The sequence below is a fragment of the Cupressus sempervirens genome, chromosome 2 (genome assembly GCF_028749045.1).
Source record: "Cupressus sempervirens isolate cs-2001-9-10 chromosome 2, ASM2874904v1, whole genome shotgun sequence".
NCBI classification, from domain to species: domain Eukaryota; kingdom Viridiplantae; phylum Streptophyta; class Pinopsida; order Cupressales; family Cupressaceae; genus Cupressus; species Cupressus sempervirens.
The window spans coordinates 566,677,869-566,691,948 of record NC_143119.1 but is presented as its reverse complement, the minus strand read 5'-3'; positions in this window follow the sequence as shown (position 1 = coordinate 566,691,948).

Genomic DNA, 14,080 nt, shown 5'->3' with positions numbered 1-14,080 from the left:
GGTGGGAGTACTTGGTGGGCCGACTTGATGAACGGACTTATAGAGTCGACATGGTGAGAGTAGTTGTTCTGGTGACTTGATGAACGCACTTAGAGAGTCGGCTTGGCGGGGTGACTTGATGAAAGGACTTAAAGAGTCGACTTGGTGGGGTGACTCGATGAACGAACTTAGAGGGTCGACTTTGCAGGGTGACTCGATGAACGGACCTAAAGAGTTGACTTGGTGAGAGTACTCGGTGGGGTGACCTGATGAACAGACTTAGAGAGTCGACTTGGTGAGAGTCCTTGGTGGGCCGACCTGGTTGGGTGACTTCGTGAACTGACTTAAAGAGTCGACTTGGTTGGGTGACTTGATGAACAGACTTCAAGGGTCGACTTGGCGAGGTGACTTGATGAACGGTCCTAAAGAGTTGACTTGGTGAGAGTACTTGGTGTGGTGACTTGATGAAAAGACTTAAAGAGTCGAATTGGTGAGAGTACTTGGTGGGGTGACTTGATGAACGCACTTGAAGGGTCGACCTGGTGGGGTGACTTTATGAACGGACCTAAAGAGTTGACGTGGTGAGAGTGCTTGGTGGGGTGACTTGATGAACATAGTTAAAGAGTCGACTTGGTGAGAGTAGTTGGTCGGGTGACTTGATGAACGCACTCGAAGAATCGACTTGGTTAGAGTACTTGGTGGGGTGACTTGATGAACGGACTTAAAGATTCGACTTGGTGGGCCGACCTGGCGGGGTGACTTGATGAATGGACTTAGAGAGTCAACTTGGTGACTTGGTGGGCCAACCTGGCCGGGTGACTTGATGAACAAACTTAAAGAGTCGACTTGGTGAGAGTACTCGGTGGGCTGACCTGGTCACGTGACTTGATGAACGGACTTAAAGATTCGACTTGGTGGGCCGACCTGGCGGGGTGACTTGATGAACGGACTTAGAGAGTCGACTTGGTGGGTCGAGCTAGCGGGGTGACTTGGTGAGAGTACTTGGTGGGCTGACCTGGCAGGGTGACTTGATGAACGAACTTAGAGAGTCGACTTTGTGAGAGTACTTGGTGGGTCGAACTGGCGGGGTGACTTGATGAACGAACTTAAAGAGTCGACCTGGTGAGAGAACTTGGTGGGCCGAGCTGGCGGGGCGAATTGATGAACGAACCTAAAGAGTCGACTTTGTGAGAGTACGTGGTGGGCCGACCTGGCGGGGTGAGTTGATGACCGAACTTAAAGGGTCGACTTGGTGAGAGTACTTGGTGGGCCGACCTGGCGGGGCGACTTGATGAACGAACTTAAAGAGTCGACTTGGTGAGAGTACTCGGTGGGGTGACCTGATGAACAAACCTAAAGAGTCGACCTGGTGAGAGTACTTGGTGGGCCGACCTGGCGGGGTGACTTGGTGAGCAAACTTAAAGAGTCGACTTGGTGAGAGCAGTTGGTGGGCTGACCTGGCGGGGTGACTTGATGAACGAACTTAAAGAGTTGACCTGGTGGGCCGACTTGGCAGAGTGACTTCATGAACGAACTTAAAGAGTCCACTTGGTGGGCCGACCTGGCGGGGTGACTTGATGAACAAACTTAAAGAGTCGACTCGGTGAGAGTAATTTGTGGGCTGACCTGGCGGGGTGGCTTGATGAATGAACTTAAAGAGTTGACTTGGTGGGGTGACTTGATGAACCCACTTGAAGGGTCGACTTGGTGGGGTGACTCTATGAACGGGCCTAAAGAGTTGACTTGGTGAGAGTACTTGGTGGGGTGACTCGACGAAAGGACTTAAAGAGTCGACTTGGTGAGAGTACTTGGTGGCTCGACTTTATGAGCAGACTTAAAGAGTCCACTTGGTGAGAGTGGGCCTAACGGGGTGAGTTGGTGGGGCGACTTGGCGAGCGGTATTAGAGAGCCGACGTGGTGAGGCGACTCGGCGAGTTGGTTCGTTGAGATGACATGGTGAGCTGACTTGGCGAGTTGACCTGGCGAGCGAACTTAAAGAGTCGACCTGGCAACGTACTCGAGTCGACTTGGTGAGGCGACCTGGCGAGCGGGCTCAAAGAGTCAACATGGTGAGGCGACTCATGGTGAGGAGCTATCCTTGAGGCGACTTGGTGGGCCTACTTGATTAGTCGACTTGGTGAGCCGACCTGACGAGCTGACACGGTGAGTGGGCTTAAAGAGGCGACGACTTGGTGGGGTAACTCGGCAAGCCAACTTATCGAGGCGAGATGGTGAGTCGACTTGGTGAGCTGACTTGGTGAGCGCACTTAAAGAGTCAACTTCGTGAGGTGACTCGGCGAGTTAGCCCGCTGATGTGACTTGGGCGGGCCGACCTGGCGAACGAACTTAAAGAGGCGACTTGGGCGGGCTGACCTGGTGAGCGAACTTAAAGAGTTGACTTGGCAACGTACTTGAACAACCGACTTGGTGAGCTGACATGGTGAGTGGGCTTAGAGAAGCAACTCGGTGGGGCGACTTGATGAACGGACTTAAAGGGTCGACTTGGCGGGGTGACTCGATGAACGGACCTAAAGAGTTGACTTGGTGAGAGTACTTGGCGGGGTGAACTGATGAATGGACTTAAAGAGTCGACTTGGTGGGAGTACTTGGTGGGCCGACTTGATGAACGGACTTATAGAGTCGACTTGGTGAGAGTAGTTGTTCTGGTGACTTGATGAACGCACTTAGAGAGTCGGCTTGGCGGGGTGACTTGATGAAAGGACTTAAAGAGTCGACTTGGCGGGGTGACTCGATGAACGAACTTAGAGGGTCGACTTTGCGGGGTGACTCGATGAACGGACCTAAAGAGTTGACTTGGTGAGAGTACTCGGTGGGGTGACCTGATGAACAGACTTAGAGAGTCGACTTGGTGAGAGTCCTTGGTGGGCCGACCTAGTTGGGTGACTTCGTGAACTGACTTAAAGAGTCGACTTGGTGGGGTGACTTGATGAACGGACTTCAAGGGTCGACTTGGCGAGGTGACTTGATGAACGGTCCTAAAGAGTTGACTTGGTGAGAGTACTTGGTGTGGTGACTTGATGAAAAGACTTAAAGAGTTGAATTGGTGAGAGTACTTGGTGGGGTGACTTGATGAACGCACTTGAAGGGTCGACCTGGTGGGGTGACTTTATGAACGGACCTAAAGAGTTGACGTGGTGAGAGTGCTTGGTGGGGTGACTTGATGAACATAGTTAAAGAGTCGACTTGGTGAGAGTAGTTGGTCGGGTGACTTGATGAATGCACTCGAAGAATCGACTTGGTTAGAGTACTTGGTGGGGTGACTTGATGAACGGACTTAATGATTCGACTTGGTGGGCCGACCTGGCGGGGTGACTTGATGAACGGACTTAGAGAGTCGACTTGGTGAGAGTACTTGGTGACTTGGTGGGCCGACCTGGCCGGGTGACTTGATGAACAAACTTAAAGAGTCGACTTGGCAAGAGTACTCGGTGGGCTGACCTGGTCATGTGACTTGATGAACGGACTTAAAGATTCGACTTGGTGGGCCGACCTGGCGGGGTGACTTGATGAACGAACTTAGAGAGTCGACTTGGTGGGTCAAGCTAGCGGGGTGACTTGGTGAGAGTACTTGGTGGGCTGACCTGGCAGGGTGACTTGATGAACGAACTTAGAGAGTTGACTTTGTGAGAGTACTTGGTGGGTCGAACTAGCGGGGTGACTTGATGAACGAACTTAAAGAGTCGACCTGGTGAGAGAACTTGGTGCGCCGAGCTGGCGGGGCGAATTGATGAACGAACCTAAAGAGTCGACTTTGTGAGAGTACATGGTGGGCCGACCTGGCAGGGTGAGTTGATGACCGAACTTAAAGGGTCGACTTGGTGAGAGTACTTGGTGGGCCGACCTGGCGGGGCGACTTGATGAACAAACTTAAAGAGTCGACTTGGTGAGAGTACTCGGTGGGGTGACCTGATGAACAAACCTAAAGAGTCGACCTGGTGAGAGTACTTGGTGGGCCGACCTGGCGGGGTGACTTGGTGAGCAAACTTAAAGAGTCGACTTGGTGAGAGCAGTTGGTGGGCTGACCTGGCGGGGTGACTTGATGAACGAACTTAAAGAGTCGACCTGGTGGGCCGACTTGGTAGAGTGACTTCATGAACGAACTTAAAGAGTCCACTTGGTGGGCCGACCTGGCGGGGTGACTTGATGAACGAACTTAAAGAGTCGACTCGGTGAGAGTAATTTGTGGGCTGACCTGGCGGGGTGGCTTGATGAATGAACTTAAAGAGTCGACTTGGTGGGGTGACTTGATGAACCCACTTGAAGGGTCGACTTGGTGGGGTGACTCTATGAACGGACCTAAAGAGTTGACTTGGTGAGAGTACTTGGTGGGGTGACTCGACGAAAGGACTTAAAGAGTCGACTTGGTGAGAGTACTTGGTGGCTCGACTTTATGAGCAGACTTAAAGAGTCCACTTGGTGAGAGTGGGCCTAACGGGGCGAGTTGGTGGGGCGACTTGGCGAGCGGTATTAGAGAGCCGACGTGGTGAGGCGACTCGGCGAGTTGGTTCGTTGAGATGACATGGTGAGCTGACTTGGCGAGTCGACCTGGCGAGCGAACTTAAAGAGTCGACTTGGCAACGTACTCGAGTCGACTTGGTGAGGCGACTCATGGTGAGGAGCTATCCTTGAGGCGACTTGGTGGGCCTACTTGATTAGTCGACTTGGTGAGCCGACCTGACGAGCTGACATGGTGAGCGGGCTTAAAGAGGCGACGACTTGGTGGGGTAACTCGGCAAGCCAACTTATCGAGGTGAGATGGTGAGTCGACTTGGTGAGCTGACTTGGTGAGCGCACTTAAAGAGTCAACTTCGTGAGGTGACTGGGCGAGTTAGCCCGCTGATGCGACTTGGGCGGGCCGACCTGGCGAACGAACTTAAAGAGGCGACTTCGGCGGGCTGACCTGGTGAGCGAACTTAAAGAGTTGACTTGGCAACGTACTTGAACAACCAACTTGGTGAGCTGACATGGTGAGTGGGCTTAGAGAAGCAACTCGGCGGGGCGACTTGATGAACGGACTTAAAGGGTCGACTTGGCAGGGTGACTCGATGAACGGACCTAAAGAGTTGACTTGGTGAGAGTACTTGGCGGGGTGAACTGATGAACGGACTTAAAGAGTCGACTTGGTGGGAGTACTTGGTGGGCCGACTTGATGAACGGACTTATAGAGTCAACTTGGTGAGAGTAGTTGTTCTGGTGACTTGATGAACGCACTTAGAGAGTCGGCTTGGCGGGGTGACTTGATGAAAGGACTTAAAGAGTCGACTTGGCGGGGTGACTCGATGAACGAACTTAGAGGGTCGACTTTGCGGGGTGACTCGATGAACGGACCTAAAGAGTTGACTTGGTGAGAGTACTTGGTGGGGTGACCTCATGAACAGACTTAGAGAGTCGACTTGGTGAGAGTCCTTGGTGGGCCGACCTGGTTGGGTGACTTCGTGAACTGACTTAAAGAGTCGACTTGGTGGGGTGACTTGATGAATGGACTTCAAGGGTCGACTTGGCGAGGTGACTTGATGAACGGTCCTAAAGAGTTGACTTGGTGAGAGTACTTGGTGTGGTGACTTGATGAAAAGACTTAAAGAGTCGAATTGGTGAGAGTACTTGGTGGGGTGACTTGATGAACGCACTTGAAGGGTCGACCTGGTGGGGTGACTTTATGAACGGACCTAAAGAGTTGACGTGGTGAGAGTGCTTGGTGGGGTGACTTGATGAACATAGTTAAAGAGTCGACTTGGTGAGAGTAGTTGGTCGGGTGACTTGATGAACGCACTCGAAGAATCGACTTGGTTAGAGTACTTGGTGGGGTGACTTGATGAACGGACTTAAAGATTCGACTTGGTGGGCCGACCTGGCGGGGTGACTTGATGAACGGACTTAGAGAGTCGACTTGGTGAGAGTACTTGGTGACTTGGTGGGCCGACCTGGCCGGGTGACTTGATGAACAAATTTAAAGAGTCGACTTGGCGAGAGTACTCGGTGGGCTGACCTGGTCACGTGACTTGATGAACGGACTTAAAGATTCGACTTGGTGGGCCGACTTGGCGGGGTGACTTGATGAACGGACTTAGAGAGTCGACTTGGTGGGTCGAGCTAGCGGGGTGACTTGGTGAGAGTACTTGGTGGGCTGACCTGGCAGGGTGACTTGATGAACGATCTTAGAGAGTCAACTTTGTGAGAGTACTTGGTGGGTCGAACTGGCGGGGTGACTTGATGAACGAACTTAAAGAGTCGACCTGGTGAGAGAACTTGGTGGGCCGAGCTGGCGGGGCGAATTGATGAACGAACCTAAAGAGTCGACTTTGTGAGAGTACGTGGTGGGCCGACCTGGCGGGGTGAGTTGATGACCAAACTTAAAGGGTCGACTTGGTGAGAGTACTTGGTGGGCCGACCTGGCGGGGCGACTTGATGAACGAACTTAAAGAGTCGACTTGGTGAGAGTACTCGGTGGGGTGACCTGATGAACAAACCTAAAGAGTCGACCTGGTGAGAGTACTTGGTGGGCCGACCTGGCGAGGTGACTTGGTGAGCAAACTTAAAGAGTCGACTTGGTGAGAGCAGTTGGTGGGCTGACCTGGCGGGGTGACTTGATGAACGAACTTAAAGAGTCGACCTGGTGGGCCGACTTGGCAGAGTGACTTCATGAACGAACTTAAAGAGTCCACTTGGTGGGCCGACCTGGCGGGGTGACTTGATGAACGAACTTAAAGAGTCGACTCGGTGAGAGTAATTTGTGGGCTGACCTGGCGAGGTGGCTTGATGAATGAACTTAAAGAGTCGACTTGGTGGGGTGACTTGATGAACCCACTTGAAGGGTTGACTTGGTGGGGTGACTCTATGAATGGACCTAAAGAGTTGACTTGGTGAGAGTACTTGGTGGGGTGACTCGACGAAAGGACTTAAAGAGTCGACTTGGTGAGAGTACTTGGTGGCTCGACTTTATGAGCAGACTTAAAGAGTCCACTTGGTGAGAGTGGGCCTAACGGGGCGAGTTGGTGGGGGGACTTGGCGAGCGGTATTAGAGAGCCGACGTGGTGAGGCGACTCGGCGAGTTGGTTCGTTGAGATGACATGGTGAGCTGACTTGGCGAGTCGACCTGGCGAGCGAACTTAAAGAGTCGACTTGGCAACGTACTCGAGTCGACTTGGTGAGGCGACCTGGCGAGCGGGCTCAAAGAGTCAACATGGTGAGGCGACTCATGGTGAGGAGCTATCCTTGAGGCGACTTGGTGGGCCTACTTGATTAGTCGACTTGGTGAGCCGACCTGACGAGCTGACACGGTGAGCGGGCTTAAAGAGGCGACGACTTGGTGGGGTAACTCGGCAAGCCAACTTATCGAGGCGAGATGGTGAGTCGACTTGGTGAGCTGACTTGGTGAGCACACTTAAAGAGTCAACTTCGTGAGGTGACTCAGCGAGTTAGCCCGCTGATGCGACTTGGGCGGGCCGACCTGGCGAACGAACTTAAAGAGGCGACTTGGGCGGGCTGACCTGGTGAGCGAACTTAAAGAGTTGACTTGGCAACGTACTTGAACAACCGACTTAGTGAGCTGACATGGTGAGTGGGCTTAGAGAAGCAACTCGGCGGGGCGACTTGATGAACGGACTTAAAGGGTCGACTTGGCGGGGTGACTCGATGAACGGACCTAAAGAGTTGACTTGGTGAGAGTACTTGGTGGGGTGAACTGATGAACGGACTTAAAGAGTTGACTTGGTGGGAGTACTTGGTGGGCCGACTTGATGAACGGACTTATAGAGTCGACTTGGTGAGAGTAGTTGTTCTGGTGACTTGATGAACGCACTTAGAGAGTCGGCTTGGCGGGGTGACTTGATGAAAGGACTTAAAGAGTCGACTTGGCGGGGTGACTCGATGAACGAACTTAGAGGGTCGACTTTGCGGGGTGACTCGATGAACGGACCTAAAGAGTTGACTTGGTGAGAGTACTCGGTGGGGTGACCTGATGAACAGACTTAGAGAGTCGACTTGGTGAGAGTCCTTGGTGGGCCGACCTGGTTGGGTGACTTCGTGAACTGACTTAAAGACTCGACTTGGTGGGGTGACTTGATGAACGGACTTCAAGGGTCGACTTGGCGAGGTGACTTGATGAACGGTCCTAAAGAGGTGACTTGGTGAGAGTACTTGGTGTGGTGACTTGATGAAAAGACTTAAAGAGTCGAATTGGTGAGAGTACTTGGTGGGGTGACTTGATGAACGCACTTGAAGGGTCGACCTGGTGGGGTGACTTTATGAACGGACCTAAAGAGTTGACGTGGTGAGAGTGCTTGGTGGGGTGACTTGATGAACATAGTTAAAGAGTCGACTTGGTGAGAGTAGTTGGTCGGGTGACTTGATGAACGCACTCGAAGAATCGACTTGGTTAGAGTACTTGGTGGGGTGACTTGATGAACGGACTTAAAGATTCGACTTGGTGGGCCGACCTGGCGGGGTGACTTGATGAACGGACTTAGAGAGTCGACTTGGTGACTTGGTGGGCCGACCTGGCCGGGTGACTTGATGAACAAACTTAAAGAGTCGACTTGGCGAGAGTACTCGGTGGGCTGACCTGGTCACGTGACTTGATGAACGGACTTAAAGATTCGACTTGGTGGGCCGACCTGGCGGGGTGACTTGATGAACGGACTTAGAGAGTCGACTTGGTGGGTCGAGCTAGCGGGGTGACTTGGTGAGAGTACTTGGTGGGCTGACCTGGCAGGGTGACTTGATGAACGAACTTAGAGAGTCGACTTTGTGAGAGTACTTGGTGGGTCGAACTGGCGGGGTGACTTGATGAACGAACTTAAAGAGTCGACCTGGTGAGAGAACTTGGTGGGCCGAGCTGGCGGGGCGAATTGATGAATGAACCTAAAGAGTCGACTTTGTGAGAGTACGTGGTGGGCCGACCTGGCGGGGTGAGTTGATGACCGAACTTAAAGGGTCGACTTGGTGAGAGTACTTGGTGGGCCGACCTGGCGGGGCGACTTGATGAACGAACTTAAAGAGTCGACTTGGTGAGAGTACTCGGTGGGGTGACCTGATGAACAAACCTAAAGAGTCGACCTGGTGAGAGTACTTGGTGGGTCGACCTGGCGGGGTGACTTGGTGAGCAAACTTAAAGAGTCGACTTGGTGAGAGCAGTTGGTGGGCTGACCTGGCGGGGTGACTTGATGAACGAACTTAAAGAGTCGACCTGGTGGGCCGACTTGGCAGAGTGACTTCATGAACGAACATAAAGAGTCCACTTGGTGGGCCGACCTGGCGGGGTGACTTGATGAACGAACTTAAAGAGTCGACTCGGTGAGAGTAATTTGTGGGCTGACCTGGCGGGGTGGCTTGATGAATGAACTTAAAGAGTCGACTTGGTGGGGTGACTTGATGAACCCACTTGAAGGGTCGACTTGGTGGGGTGACTCTATGAACGGACCTAAAGAGTTGACTTGGCGAGAGTACTTGGTGGGGTGACTCGACAAAAGGACTTAAAGAGTCGACTTGGTGAGAGTACTTGGTGGCTCGACTTTATGAGCAGACTTAAAGAGTCCACTTGGTGAGAGTGGGCCTAACGGGGCGAGTTGGTGGGGCGACTTGGCGAGCGGTATTAGAGAGCCGACGTGGTGAGGCGACTCGGCGAGTTGGTTCGTTGAGATGACATGGTGAGCTGACTTGGCGAGTCGACCTGGCGAGCGAACTTAAAGAGTCGACTTGGCAACGTACTCGAGTCGACTTGGTGAGGCGACTCATGGTGAGGAGCTATCCTTGAGGCGACTTGGTGGGCCTACTTGATTAGTCGACTTGGTGAGCCGACCTGACGAGCTGACACGGTGAGCGGGCTTAAAGAGGTGACGACTTGGTGGGGTAACTCGGCAAGCCAACTTATCGAGGCGAGATGGTGAGTCGACTTGGTGAGCTGACTTGGTGAGCGCACTTAAAGAGTCAACTTCGTGAGGTGACTCGGCGAGTTAGCCCGCTGATGCGACTTGGGCGGGCCGACCTGGCGAACGAACTTAAAGAGGCGACTTGGGCGGGCTGACCTGGTGAGCGAACTTAAAGAGTTGACTTGGCAACGTACTTGAACAACTGACTTGGTGAGCTGACATGGTGAGTGGGCTTAGAGAAGCAACTCGGCGGGGCGACTTGATGAACGGACTTAAAGGGTCGACTTGGCGGGGTGACTCGATGAACGGACCTAAAGAGTTGACTTGGTGAGAGTACTTGGCGGGGTGAACTGATGAACGGACTTAAAGAGTCGACTTGGTGGGAGTACTTGGTGGGCCGACTTGATGAACGGACTTATAGAGTCGACTTGGTGAGAGTAGTTGTTCTGGTGACTTGATGAACGCACTTAGAGAGTCGGCTTGGCGGGGTGACTTGATGAAAGGACTTAAAGAGTCGACTTGGCGGGGTGACTCGATGAACGAACTTAGAGGGTCGACTTTGCGGGGTGACTCGATGAACGGACCTAAAGAGTTGACTTGGTGAGAGTACTCGGTGGGGTGACCTGATGAACAGACTTAGAGAGTCGACTTGGTGAGAGTCCTTGGTGGGCCGACCTGGTTGGGTGACTTCGTGAACTGACTTAAAGAGTCGACTTGGTGGGGTGACTTGATGAACGGACTTCAAGGGTCGACTTGGCGAGGTGACTTGATGAACGGTCCTAAAGAGTTGACTTGGTGAGAGTACTTGGTGTGGTGACTTGATGAAAAGACTTAAAGAGTCAAATTGGTGAGAGTACTTGGTGGGGTGACTTGATGAACGCACTTGAAGGGTCGACCTGGTGGGGTGACTTTATGAACGGACCTAAAGAGTTGACATGGTGAGAGTGCTTGGTGGGGTGACTTGATGAACATAGTTAAAGAGTCGACTTGGTGAGAGTAGTTGGTCGGGTGACTTGATGAACGCACTCGAAGAATCGACTTGGTTAGAGTACTTGGTGGGGTGACTTGATGAACAAACTTAAAGATTCGACTTGGTGGGCCGACCTGGTGGGGTGACTTGATGAACGGACTTAGAGAGTCGACTTGGTGAGAGTACTTGGTGACTTGGTGGGCCGACCTGGCCGGGTGACTTGATGAACAAACTTAAAGAGTCGACTTGGCGAGAGTACTCGGTGGGCTGACCTAGTCACGTGACTTGATGAACGGACTTAAAGATTCGACTTGGTGGGCCGACCTGGCGGGGTGACTTGATGAACGGACTTAGAGAGTCGACTTGGTGGGTCGAGCTAGCGGGGTGACTTGGTGAGAGTACTTGGTGGGCTGACCTGGCAGGGTGACTTGATGAACGAACTTAGAGAGTCGACTTTGTGAGAGTACTTGGTGGGTCGAACTGGCGGGGTGACTTGATGAACGAACTTAAAGAGTCGACCTGGTGACAGAACTTGGTGGGCCGAGCTGGCGGGGCGAATTGATGAACGAACCTAAAGAGTCAACTTTGTGAGAGTACGTGGTGGGCCGACCTGGCGGGGTGAGTTGATGACCGAACTTAAAGGGTCGACTTGGTGAGAGTACTTGGTGGGCCGACCTGGCGGGGCGACTTGATGAACGAACTTAAAGAGTCGACTTGGTGAGAGTACTCGGTGGGGTGACCTGATGAACAAACCTAAAGAGTCGACCTGGTGAGAGTACTTGGTGGGCCGACCTGGCGGGGTGACTTGGTGAGCAAACTTAAAGAGTCGACTTGGTGAGAGCAGTTGGTGGGCTGACCTGGCGGGGTGACTTGATGAACGAACTTAAAGAGTCGACCTGGTGGGCTGACTTGGCAGAGTGACTTCATGAACGAACTTAAAGAGTCCACTTGGTGGGCCGACCTGGCGGGGTGACTTGATGAACGAACTTAAAGAGTCGACTCGGTGAGAGTAATTTGTGGGCTGACCTGGCGGGGTGGCTTGATGAATGAACTTAAAGAGTCGACTTGGTGGGGTGACTTGATGAACCCACTTGAAGGGTCGACTTGGTGGGGTGACTCTATGAACGGACCTAAAGAGTTGACTTGGTGAGAGTACTTGGTGGGGTGACTCGACGAAAGGACTTAAAGAGTCGACTTGGTGAGAGTACTTGGTGGCTCGACTTTATGAGCAGACTTAAAGAGTCCACTTGGTGAGAGTGGGCCTAACGGGGCGAGTTGGTGGGGCGACTTGGCAAGCGGTATTAGAGAGCCGACGTGGTGAGGCGACTCGGCGAGTTGGTTCGTTGAGATGACATGGTGAGCTGACTTGGCGAGTCGACCTGGCGAGCGAACTTAAAGAGTCGACTTGGCAATGTACTCGAGTCGACTTGGTGAGGTGACTCATGGTGAGGAGCTATCCTTGAGGCGACTTGGTGGGCCTACTTGATTAGTCGACTTGGTGAGCCGACCTGACGAGATGACACGGTGAGCGGGCTTAAAGAGGCGACGACTTGGTGGGGTAACTCGGCAAGCCAACTTATCGAGGCGAGATGGTGAGTCGACTTGGTGAGCTGACTTGGTGAGCGCACTTAAAGAGTCAACTTTGTGAGGTGACTCGGCGAGTTAGCCCGCTGATGCGACTTGGGCGGGCCGACCTGGCGAACGAACTTAAAGAGGCGACTTGGGCGGGCTGACCTGGTGAGCGAACTTAAAGAGTTGACTTGGCAACGTACTTGAACAACCGACTTGGTGAGCTGACATGGTGAGTGGGCTTAGAGAAGCAACTCGGTGGGGCAACGAGCTGTGAGTGGACTTAAAGAGTCAATTCTTGATTTGGCAAAGACCACATGGTTAGATGACTTGGTGAGCCGACCTGGCTAGCAAAATTGGCAAGCAAACTTATAGAATCGACTTGCTGTCCCCAGCCAGGATCGCACGCCTGGGTCGACCCAACTTGGGTCACCCGACTAGGACAACCCATCTCCGTCGCCCCAGCCTCGGGCGACCCGACTGGGTCGCCAGAGTGGGTCTGCGAGGGGAAAAAAAAAAAAACAAAACAAAAAAAATCATGGGAGGCCCTGTACAGCGAAAAGCGCTAAATTTTGGGCATTACAAAAAAAAAAAAAAAAAAAACAAGTTACCTGCTTTTGGATCACGCACAAGTTTCAGTTCACGTATTGTCGAGCCGACTCGAGGCGTTACGCCTAGCTAGCCAGATTCGAGGTAGGGTAGCCGTAACAATCCGATTTGAGAATTTTCTTTATAAAAAGAGATCATGATAGGCCTCGTAAGGCAAAAAAGAATGAAATTTTGGGAGTTCAAAAAAAAACGTTACCCGGTTTTGGATCGCGCACAGGGCTCGCCTCACGTAGCATCGAGGTGCCCTGGGTGACATGATTCGAGCGAAAAGTCGACGGTGGCATGAGCCGTGCAAAAACATTAGAGGCCATTAAGGCTCGAGGCGCTTCGAGTTGAGGTTGCCGAGGCGGGTCGGGTTGAAAACTTTGGGCGTTAACCAAAAAGAAAAAGTTAACCGCTTTTGGATCATGTACACGGCTCGGGGCACTTAGAATCAAGTCGAGCACGGTGACATGAGTCGTGCGAAAAATTTGGAGACGACTCGAGTCGGGGCATCCGACTCTATTCGAGTTCAAAACTTTGGGACTTGACAAAAAAAAGAAAAAAGAAAAAGTTACCCGGTTTTGGATCACGTAAGTGACTCGGGCCACTCAGAATCAAGGCGAGTGCGATTACATGAGTCGAGCGAAAAAAAAAAATGGAGGCGGTTAAGGCTCGATGCGATTCGAGTCGGGGTTCGGGTAATTGGGGCGATTCGTGTCGGGGTTGCCGACACGGTTCGAGTTGAAAACTTTGGGCATTAACCCCCCCCAAAAAAAAAAGGTTGACCTCTTTTGGACCACGTACATAACTCGGGGCACTTAGAATCAAGTCGAGCACGGTGACATGGGTTGTGCGAAAAATTCGGAGGTGATTCGAGTCGGGGTAGCCAACTCGATTTGAGTTCAAAACTTTGGGCGTTAACCAAAAAAATAAGTTGACCGGTTTTGGATCACGTACATGAGTCGTCTGCCCTCGCAAAAATTACAAAACCTGGGGACCCGCCTGGAATTTGCAGTCGGAAGATTTTTCTGCCCTCACGAAAATTTACAAACCCCACCCGCTCGAAATTTGGACTTGGAAGTTT